This window comes from Bubalus bubalis, chromosome 21, assembly GCF_019923935.1.
Source record: "Bubalus bubalis isolate 160015118507 breed Murrah chromosome 21, NDDB_SH_1, whole genome shotgun sequence".
NCBI lineage: Eukaryota > Metazoa > Chordata > Mammalia > Artiodactyla > Bovidae > Bubalus > Bubalus bubalis.
Genome location: NC_059177.1, coordinates 17,176,691 through 17,187,930, shown reverse-complemented (window position 1 = coordinate 17,187,930; position 11,240 = coordinate 17,176,691). Strand labels below are relative to the sequence as shown.

General features: G+C 44.3%; 1 protein-coding gene across 12 annotated transcripts in view; it reads left to right on the top strand.

Annotated features, from left to right (window-relative positions):
* The first annotated feature begins 6,674 nt into the window (after positions 1 to 6,674).
* SETD5 (SET domain containing 5) overlaps positions 6,675 to 11,240 on the top strand; it is an 80,724-nt gene continuing 76,158 nt past the window's right edge. For 8 of the 12 annotated variants that reach the window (XM_044933487.2, XM_044933484.2, XM_044933483.2 and 5 more), the window contains exon 1: positions 6,675 to 7,008. The gene's annotated coding sequence lies outside the window, so the exon portion shown is untranslated. The remainder of the gene's footprint in view (positions 7,009 to 11,240) is intronic. The other 4 variants (XM_044933490.2, XM_044933488.2, XM_044933485.2 and 1 more) reach the window with 1 other exon arrangement.

The window sequence follows — 11,240 nt, the reverse complement described above, 5'->3', positions numbered from 1 at the left end:
TGAGAAAATTTATATTCTAAAATTGTGATTCAATATAAGTTTATAAGTTGTAAGAAAATATTTAAAACCTTATTTCACAACAAGACAACAGAATGTATTCATGTTCATGCTTAGGCACAAAGTCTACAGGATTTTATAACTATATAATACTGAGGTTTGCTGGGATTTTGAAGGTATAACCTAAAGAGTGAGTTCATACTTAAACCTACCACCTTAGGAAATTATGGAAAATTGAAGAATATACAGCACCATTCAATTAACATCAGTGATGACATCACCACATATCATGTAGCCTCTACGCACTTGTGAGAATAAGTTAAAAGGGTTAATGAGTTGAAAAGGTTGTTTCATTTTAGTATAGTATATCTGCTACATACAAATGAGTTTCATTCGGAGAGCACACTGGTGAGTCTAATTTGTTCATAAGTATACCAAAGTTAGCCTAGGTACCTAACTAACACAATTGACTATATCGTACTATACTGTAACAGGTTTATAATACTTTTCACAGCAACATTAATACATAAACATTTTTAATCTTATAATACAGTACCCTGAAAAGTACAATAATATAGTGCAAGGGCTGGCATCGAGGGAACAGGCAAGAGTTACTGACTGGAGCGGGGAGAGGAGGTGGGAGATAGTAGAGTTGAAGGTTATCAGCAATAGGAGATGGAAAACAAGCTGCAATTTCTCTCACACCTGACCTGGATGGCACAAGTTGTTTCCTTGCTGGATTCAATTCTATCTGAATAGCACAGATTCTGGGATTCTGGTTCTTCGCTGGATTCAATTCTATCTACCCTTTTGAATACCTGATCCAGTGATATCTGGATAGTAGCTCTTTTTTTCCTCATCAGATGACACAATAGCATTGGACTGCATTAACAGTTGCTGGAACCTCTATGTACTGGTCTACATTTGGATCCTGTGTCTCAAAGAGTAACAGTGCCTCCTCAAAGAAAACCCCTACATCGTGACAATGTACACGAGACATGTGAACTAACTTACATGAATGGAGAGAAAGTTTGCAACTTGAATGTTCATATGTAAGGGACTTAACTGTATTACGAAAACAGTTTTGACCCTGAAGACCTCCATATGCTTAGGCAACAGGGATACAGCCATAAACAAGCAAAGTCATACCCTGAAGGAGCAAGCTAAAGAAGTATGCGGAAAACACCACAATTAATAATTATGATTGTGAGAAATGCTATGACAGCATTCAGTTGGGGAACCCAATATACTGGAGTTAAGGCATCATGGAAGGCTTCCTTGAGAAAGGAATGTGTTGAGACTATTCTTTTCAGTGACTGACATTTAGCTAGTCCAAGTCTGTCTTTCCATCTTGACTGCTACCACTGTATATAAGGCCTCATCATTTCCTGTTTGGACTCTATAAAAGAACCCTAAGTGGTCTCTAGAAGTGGTCTCTTAGGTTCTCTGTCTTCAACCCTACAGCCTATCCTGTATGTGCACCTAGATTAAATTTTCTAAAAGACTGTTTCCATCAGAAAAGACAGTACCCTAAATTGGCAATAATAGCTAAGCAAATCAGACCAGAGTTTGGATCCCTGTTGCTGCTGCTGCTAAGTCGCTTCAGTCGTGTCCAACTCTGTGCAACCCCATAGACGGCAGCCCACCAGGCTCCCCCGTCCCTGGGATTCTCCAGGCAAGAACACTGGAGTGGGTTGCCATTTCCCTCTCCAATGCATGAAAGTTAAAAGTGAAAGTGAAGTTGCTCAGTCATGTCCAACTCTCAGCGACCCCATGGACGGCAGCCCACCAGGCTCCTCCATCCATGGGATTTTCCAGGCAAGAGTACTGAAGTGGGGTGCCATTGCCTTCCCTGGTCCTTAATAAATTGCTATGTCTATAGGAAAGTTGTTCGGTCTCTCTGCAATCTAAAGTACCAGACTTCTGGGTACATGACCTAACGATGTATTCTATAATTAAGATTGGCCTATGAACTTCCCTGGTGGTCCGGTGTTAAGACTATGCTACCAATATTTGGTGAATTAAAATCTCACATGCTGCCTAAAACAAACTAGTCTTACCCTCCTGATGCTGATCCCTATCACATTTTGGATTAACAGTTGCAAACCATAATTTACCATACCTCTTCTGTGCACAAAAAATATGATAGAAACATTTATGTTCAAATTTTATAAATCTTCTAAAAAATTAAGAGCACTTACAAAACCTTCAATTCTCTCATGCAAGTATGTTTTCATTCTACTCATTTTTTGTCCTAGGAGTTTAAGAAATAATATGGCTATACTTCAAAAGGAGCTAAGTAGTGGGTTTGTTTAAAAAATTGTAATAAAAGTCTAAGGAAGTCAAGCACAGGAAGAGGCTAAGTGCAAGGGTTTGTACAGGAAACCCAAGGAAGAGCTAAATGGCCGACAAATGTATTCAGAGACCGTGAGGCATCAGTTTCCTTTATGAATAGAATATTAGGTAATTTGGGTTAAGTTTCTCCCTAAAAAGAGCATTGTTTCTGTGGACTTAAAACTCTTTATCTGAAAATCAGTTTCACATATAAGTCAATAAAATCAACATTTCTTGAGTACTCAGCTCTAGGTTCAGGCACCTCGGAATCAAAAACAAATCCATATCCTTGAGGAATGCATGTAGTGGGAAAATAGACAAAAAAGGAAACTTTCTTTCTCAAAAAAAAAAAAAATTTACTTGGAATAGTTTAACATTCCTTCTAAAATAAAAACAAAACAATCTGACCTATAAGCTTCTGAAACTACTAAAGACAGGGCATACTGTAGTCCCACAGGACTGTATTTATAGTGTGATTTCCAGCCTACCAACATCAGAAGGATATAAAAGACACAGAATTCTAATGCCCCCCACCAATCTTAACTGAATTCAGAATCTCTGGGTGTGAGACTGGGAGTCTGCATTAAATAGCAAGCCAATTATGTGCAGTTCTCACATTTTAAGGAAAAATTTTAAGTTAAAAAATTTCCCTTTTAAAGTCCTATTCCTCACTAAACTTCTGTCATTATTTTAATGAAATCCCACTTTCCTAAAATTCATTATGTATTATTTTTTGAAACTCAAAACACATCAACACTTGCTTTCTCAACATTGTCCAAGGCAGGTTTATCTTTAGAAATTGTTTTCTGGATTTAGCTGTCAGGAAATGGCAGCCTGAAAAATCCCATAGATAGCGAAGCCTGGTGGGCTACAGTCCACAGGGTTGCAAAGAGTCAGACATCACTGAGCAACTGAGCATTAGAAGAATACAAATAGGTATTGGGTTGGCCAATAAGTTCATTTGGGTTTTTCCATATCATACGGAAAGCCCAGATGAACTTTTTGGTCAATCCAGTATTAAAACCTGCCAACCAACCAACCTGGCAGGAGTCAGGGGTGGTGTGGGAGGAACTTAAATGTGCCAGAGGTTCCTTACTGCTCTGTATGAAGAGAAAATTATCAATGTCCATATAAAGATTGAAGGCAGGAGAAGGGGATGACAGAGGACGAGATGGTTGAACGGCTTCACCGACTCAATGGACAAGAGTCTGAGCAAGCTCCCAGAGATTGTGAAGGGCAGGGAAGCCTTGTGTGGGGCAGTGCATGGGATCACAAAGAGTTGGACACTACTGAGTGAGTGAACAACATTAAGTATTCTGCAATCCACAGTCTGTAGCTAGAGCCTCACTGTCCACAGCAGTAATTTAAATTACATAAAATTTAAAATTCAGTTCCTTAGTCACAACTGCCACATGTCCAGGGCTCAAGAATAACGTATGGTTAGTGGCCATCATGTCAGCACACTACAGAACATTTCCATCACTGCAGAATCTTCTACTGGACAGTGCTAATCTAGAACACTAGCAAGCACACAAAAAAGAAATATTAACAGAGGACAATCTATCAAACCTTATAAAGACATCTACAAGTCACTCATTCCGTTTTATTTAAGGTTGGCTAGCCATCAAGGGAATATACTAGGAACTTAGGTACAACACTCAACAAGAAGCTCAGAATAGCTAAGAGAATTTAAATAAGCACTGACAACCACCTGAGAAGTGCTATGATTCAACCTGCTATGGGACCAAGAGAAAGGGGATTCTAGCTTAAAGCATAGACCACAGAAGGCAAGATCATAGGGGAGATATTTGAGTTTTAAGTCTTTATTGGAAGGGTAAGGACTATCAAGGGTAGCATTCCAGGAGGAACCACCCTACAAAGAGGTCTAATAATGTTGTTTGGGTGTGTATGTGGAAAACTGTCACAAACAAAAAGGCTGTTAAGATGAGGTTAATCCATTGAGGGACCTTGTACATCACATTTGTGATGATGGAACGCATCCTGTCAGTAGTTACCAGCCAGTAAAGGAGTTGGATCAGTTACTTCCATGCTGTTATCTTTGTATGAGAACTACTGTCCTGGACACATATGAAAGTTGTATCAGCAGATACCAGAAACAAGAGATCCTAGTTCGAAGGATACTAGCCTTATGGCAACTGAGCTTGATTAGTAACTGATAAGCATATCAATGAAAATGGATTGAAAGGTATTCTAAGGATATAAAAGAGATGTTGCTGAACCTCACGTCCGGTTCTCAGCAAAGCAGTAGTCAGGATCATCTGGACTATTAAGAGGGTCGGTAGAATCCCAGCTGAGATTAAAAAATTAAATGAAAATCAAGGTAAAGACTCAAGAATATCCATAAAAGAGGAATAAACGCATTTCTGGGCAAGAGTGAAGCCTATGCTCGAGCTGGGTAGCCTTAATTGGTGGTGAAACCTGTTTGGTTTCATGACTCACCGGGACACCAAAAACAGGAGAGGAGAAAGCCAATGGTATGACTGGGACAAGATAAGCAAGTATAACAAACAGAAAATGGGCTGAAAGTATGAGAGTTGCTAAAAGGCCTGACTCTAAGAATGCAAGGGTGGGGAATTACATTTTTAAGATCTAATCTAAAATGCTCTGTTTTGGCGGTGTAGCAACGGTCTCAAATGGGGAACTCAAGAGAGCATGCCTTTAACCTATTTCTCAACTGTCTCAAATGGGGAGAGTATAAAATTCAGATCAAGCTTTTAACCTCTCTATCTCCTGGAAAAAAGGCAACAAAAGGATGTTAAGAAGTACTAACACGCAGTCTCGCTGCATAAAATAAGTCCTAGGTGTTGCCTGGACTTCATTTCACTCCACCACCCCATTATAATTATTTTGTGACACAAACTCAAGCCTGTGGGAAGATAAAAGAAATTGGGTTCGTCCTCTAAATCTTATACCTGCTCGATCCCCTGCAGGACAACGCCCAGGAATAAGGTTAAGCCTGGGCAAAAGAATCCCGCCCATAATCGAGACTCGACATGGAGGCGATGACGAGATCGCGGGGGAGGGAGGGATTCTTCTAGGCCCAGGGCGGTCCTTAGGAGACAGGAGGCAGCAGAGAACTCCCATAAAGGTATTGCGGCACTCCCCTCCCCCTGCTGAGAAGGGTGCGGCCTTCTCTCCGCCTCCTCCACTGCAGCCACCTCAGGATTGCAGCTCGCGCCGATTTTTGGAGAACATGCACCTCCCACCCACAAGCCAGCGGCACCGACCCCCACTCCTCCCTTCAGCCCCACGGGTCCAGGAGCAGGTCGGGCTAGTCTTGTCCTTCAGGCAGCGGGCGCCCAGGGCGGAGCCGCAATCGCCACCACCCAGAATCCTCGGCCCGGCAGTCCGCCCCCACCTCCAGCGCGCGCTTCCTGCCACGTTGCGCAGGGGCGCGGGGCCAGACACTGCGGCGCTGGGTCTCAGGGAGGATCGTACCAACGACCGCCTCCCCGCCGACCCGCGCAGTGGTTTCGCTCATTTGGGACCCGAGCCAATAACAAGGGGCCGTTCCCTGAGCTTCAGCAGCCAATCAGATGCAGAAGCCAAGCAGGCGGCGGGTAAACCGACTCCCCCGAAGGAAGGGGAGGGTGGTAGGACGCCCGCGCGAAGCCACTTTCACTGACCCTCCCTTCCCACCCCCACCCCTACCTCCCCGTGGGAGGCCGACCGCGCCTGCTCGTCCAAGTCTCTCTCCACCCTACCTACCTAAGCACCCACCCAGTGGGCAATGCGAGAGTCCCTAGGCGGCTGCGCACTCCCGAGGCTGTAACTGACAGGCGCTTTACTCCAACCAAAACACGCCATTTGTGTTTTCGCACCCGGCGGGAGCAGCAGCAACCAATCAGTGACAAGATAAGAGCCGGAAGCGCTCCTCCCTCTGCAGGAGCAATGGCTCCGTCCGGATTCGAGCCTTTTCCGCTCCCTTCTCCCTCCCCCTTCGGTTGCCGCAAGGCGGGCCGCACTCCCGCCTGCCTCTGACCACCTCTTTCCCTTTCAGCGTAACAAACGCTATGCTCCCTTCTTCCCACCGGGGAAGGCGACCCCCAGGTACCGGCCAGACGACCTCAGCCACCCATCCCCCCACCAATCCGCCGGACCCCCTCCCACCAAGAGTTCCGCTCCCCTACCTAGCCGAGGCTCTCTGAGGAGCCGGAGCCCCAGAGCACAGCCTCTTCTCTAGGTGGCCCCGGCGGCTTCCGGTGATTGGCAGCGAGTTGGCCAATGGGTGCGGGGCGGTGGGCGGAGGGGCCAATGGCGCGGCGGGAGGGGGCGTGTCCCGGGTGCCCCTGGCGCCGGCGCTGGGAATCCCCGTGCGGTCAGTGGCGTTTCCGCTCGGGCAGCGGGCTGAGTGAGCTGCTACCGCCGCCGCCGCCGCCGCCGGGGGAGGGGCGGCCGCCGCCCGCCTGCGCTCAGAGACTCACGCAGCCCCAGTCCCGCCAGTCCGCCAACACTGTAGTGCCGGCCCCCCTCCTTCCCTGGCCCTTCCCCCTCCCCGCCTTTGGCTCGCTCCGCCTTTCTGCCCCCCACCCCCACCTCACGGGCACGGGCCATTCCCGGCCAGGAAACGCCGTGGCGCCGCGTTGGGCCTAACTCGAGTCCTGCTGCCTCCCGGGAGTGCCGTGCGCCGCAGCCCGGGCCCAGGCCTGGGACAAGGTAAGGGTCCAACAGAAAAGAGAGACCTACCCTCACGACCGGGCCCCGGGAGAGGGAAGGGTCACCTCCTCCGTCTCCCCGCGCTTGCTCTCGGGACGTGGGCCTGGCCCTCCCCAGGCTCTCAGTAGGAGGATGTTGCCCCTTCTCATCCCCCTCGCCGCCCCCCACACACCGTTGCACCCCTTTCCCAGGCGGAGAGGCCCCATCCGTAATCTCGTCGACCCCACTACCCTTTTCACGTCTTTCCTGGGTCAGGACGCTTCCCCTCCCCCCACGCCTCTTCACCCCTTTTCCTGGGAACTGCCTACTCCACGTTTACCTTTTACTTGAGGATAGGCCTCTCGCTGCTCTCCTCTCAAAATACACAGGCACACTTTTTTTCCCCTCCCCAAACCCCCCCCCCCCCCCCGTTCGCGCGGCCTTGTGACAACTCTGATCCCTCTCGGGGGGGGGGGGGGGCTTCGATCTCCCCACCCCACCCCCGAATGTTCCTGGACGGCTTCCCCCTCGTCCTGGGGTCCCCATCGCAGATGATTGCTTCGTTTTCCACACTAAGGACATTACCTTCGCCACCCCCACCTCACATTCTTGGGCTCTCAGTGGCGTAAGCCCCAGTATATCTGAGATGGCCTCACGGAATTTGTAGGGTTCTAGCTTGGAGTTGAGCCAGATTGTGTCGTTTTCCCTGCCTTGGGCGTGGAGAGCGATCGTATGCGAACGTCTTTAAAGGAAGAAAAATGTAGCCTTTATCAATTCTCTTTCCCTCTGCGTGGAAGCCAGGGATGCGAAGTGAATGGTGGTGAGAAAAAGCCCTGGTTTTTAAGTAGGTGAATCGCGTGAGAGGGAAAGTTTCTGTTGGGAAAGCCCCTTCTATGCTAATTTGTTCTACAGAGCTCCTTTGCTCATCTCACTTCTTGGGAATAACTGGTCTTTCCCTTGGATACTGATGCTGCAGCCAGCTTTGCTCGTCTGGGTCAGGGTGCGTGTATGACCTGCATTTTCTGCTTTCTCATGTTACTTGTGCAATGTGTTCACCACTAACTCATTTCTTGCCCAGACCTCTGGGTTGCATTGGGCTTTGTCTATACTTGGTTTATTTTCCAGTTTTCCCCGTTCTCATAGTACTAAAAGAATCCCCAGGTCCTCTGCAAATTTCCTTTATCCTTTGATGAAACGAGTTGCATTTAAATGACATATTTATGACCAAGGTCATATTAACATTTTTGTTGGGCAGATGTTACATATTACATAGCAATACTGTGATTAGGGTGGATCCAGCTGAGTTGAGTGTTAAGAGCTTTTCAATAGAATGTGTACCCCCTATTTGGGAAATTTTCTTGATTAGTTTTATATCAGTGTTTGTAGGTCACTTTGAGAGGAAAATTATAAGTGGTAATTTGAGGTGTGTGGAATCTGAGCTAGTAAACCTCACCTTTTCAGAGGTTTCTGGGCCTGTTGGAGGACAGGAAATTTTTTTATTAGATTTCTGCCGGTTTTTTCAGGAGGATCATTAGTTTTCTTCTATAGCCAAAAATTCTGGCTCGTTATGGGATTAGAATCTTTAAGGTTTACTCAGGATGTCACTATGTAGAAAAATGATTATGTCCTTTGGTAGGACACAACACAAGCTTCTTTAACTGCAAATTTAAATTTGAGTGTAAAGAGAATGTTTAGCAGATTGGCCTTTTAAAGACTAAAGGTTAATCTTCACTCCTAAATTGGTACCTTATTGAGTGTATATTTGGAATTTGGTAGATGTTGATTTTTCCAATAAAAAGCCACAGTTAAAACTAAAAGGGTGACCTTAGGATTGTTTCTTTCTAAAGGCATAATTCCAGCCCTTCTGGCATGGAGCACTGATCCAAAAAAAAAAAAAAAAGAATGTGTAAGGAGTGGGGGTGGGGTAAGAAGAAGGTTGTTCCTTTGGGTTGGATCACAGGGGTGAGTATACAAGGCAGCAGCAGCTGCTGGCTCTGGAGCTCTGGTTGCTACGTGAGAAGCTTGAGTAGTGCTGGCTGCTGTCTCCAGGGAAGGACAGCAGTGCAGCGTCCATTAATGCTGTTGGCTGCAGGGAGCTGCACTTAGGCAATGGCTGCTTCGGGGCTAAGACGGAAACCTTGCTTTCCTGGGAATTTTCACTGCTGTGCTGGTTTGCATTTTATTGGTGGGGAGATGAGAATTAGCAATTCATAACCTTCTACCCATTTATGGATATCAGCATTTGGAAACTGGATCGTAGTTAAAGACTTTTATGTTTGGTTTTTGTGGCAAATTTTTGGTTTTAATCTGGGGATTTTGCTTGGATAGGACCAGAAGTTCCATTTGAGTTCTAATTTTTCAATCCTTTTAAAACCAAGGTAATAAGAATGTAAGGAGCTTCCTGAGAACCAGAATGGGGAAAATATCAGTTGATTTTTCTGCAGCTGGCATGTTTTCCTCCATCTTTTTAATCATTAAATCAATTTTAATACTTTATTTGTACAGCTTCTTCCTTCCAGTTGTTAGACCATATTTACCTTATTTGAACAGATGATTTTTGCTAAACATTTTACTCTATTTAGGGTCTTAAACTCTAGAAACAACTGTCCTTTGCAGAATAATTTCTATATATAAATATCAAGTATTTTCTTATTTTCTGTTAGTAATAGATTTCTCCAAATTAGATTATTTCTTTAGAATTTGACCTGTGATATTGATGATGTGTTGCGTATAGTTGTCTAACCTCACAAGGATGTATATGTTTGACAGTGATCCATCTGAAATATGACAGACCAGAAGAAATACTCAGAAATTGAATAAACCTAGTACACAGGATACTTGAGACGGTAGCCTCTAGGCCCCTTATGTAGTCTGTCTTCTACGACCGTTCCCACAGTTTAGGAAGATCTCTGATCAAGCAGAACAGTTTGTTGAGTATGGAAGTACTTGAAGGAGAATCACCAGCCCCATATACCATCAGTTACATCCAATATTTAACAGATGCCCATTATAGTCTCCCCCTAAGACTCATGCATCCTACATATATTTTTTTTTTTCCTTCAGAATTTTAGTATGTTCAGTTTTGTGTAAATGAACCCAGTCATCTATAATGTGTAGTATGACTCTGGCGTTTGTGGCGGGAACCAGAAAGAATGGAAATGAGTTTTGTCATTCACAAATGTTGCTTGCATTGTCTTTCAGTGTTGCAAGGGGACTAATGAAACAGAACCTTTAATGGATAACGTTTTAGGTGGTTCTAATTCTTATTACTATCACATATAAAAGATGCCATATCAGATAAGTATGGTGTCACTCATACTGGCTGTTTAACATAGATACAAATGTCTTTAAGTTGTCTTTCATATAATATGAAAGCTATCTTATAAGATAATTGCTTTTAACTTGTATTTCCTGTTCGGAACCCTTTGAGATTTAATGTAAGATCATTTCCTTAAGAGCATAGAGGGCCTTTTCATAGAATTTATTTAACCAGCATGCTTGAAATTTTTAGTGTCTTCTGATAGTGTTTTGTGTCCAGAAATGTACATACTTTTTGGACTTATTTTGGCCTTTCTGGAGGAGGATGGCCACTTCATTTTTTCCCTTTGGACAGGAAAATAATATTGTTCAAAATGCAGATGTGCAGACAACCACTTTTACTTTATCCTCTTCATATTCAAGTAATTTATGAAATATTGCGCAAAAGCTAAGGACAGTCAGTGATTGTTTGATACATCTTACCAGTGAAAAAGTGGATAGTGAATAAAATAAAGTTTTCTTATTTTTTGTTATTTAGGACAAACGAAACTTCAACTCTGCAAACCTGTGAAATAATATATATTTAGTAATACAACTGGCGGTTATTTGTAAAAAGAAAAAAATTCTTTTAGTCACTCCTCAAAGTATAATGTACCTATGATAAATAACGATTGACACCATTCCTTGCTGCCAAAAATTCCAAAGTATGTGGTGAAATGGCATTTTTAACCTTTCTGTTGATGCAGTGACTTCTCTTGTGGTGAAGATTCAGAGTAGTTCATGAGAGATGAATAGAATATCATTTCTTTAATTTCTCAGTACATATTTTGTTTAATCAGTTAGTCTTATGAAAAATGTTCTGTTGTATATTCATTCTGAATTGAGTAGATACCCCATAGCTTGCGGGGAGAGGGGGGGGGGCGCCAGTGTGTTGGAAAGCATTGCTTTAGAGAATTCTTATTCTGACAGTATATTAAACTCCTAACACTTATGAA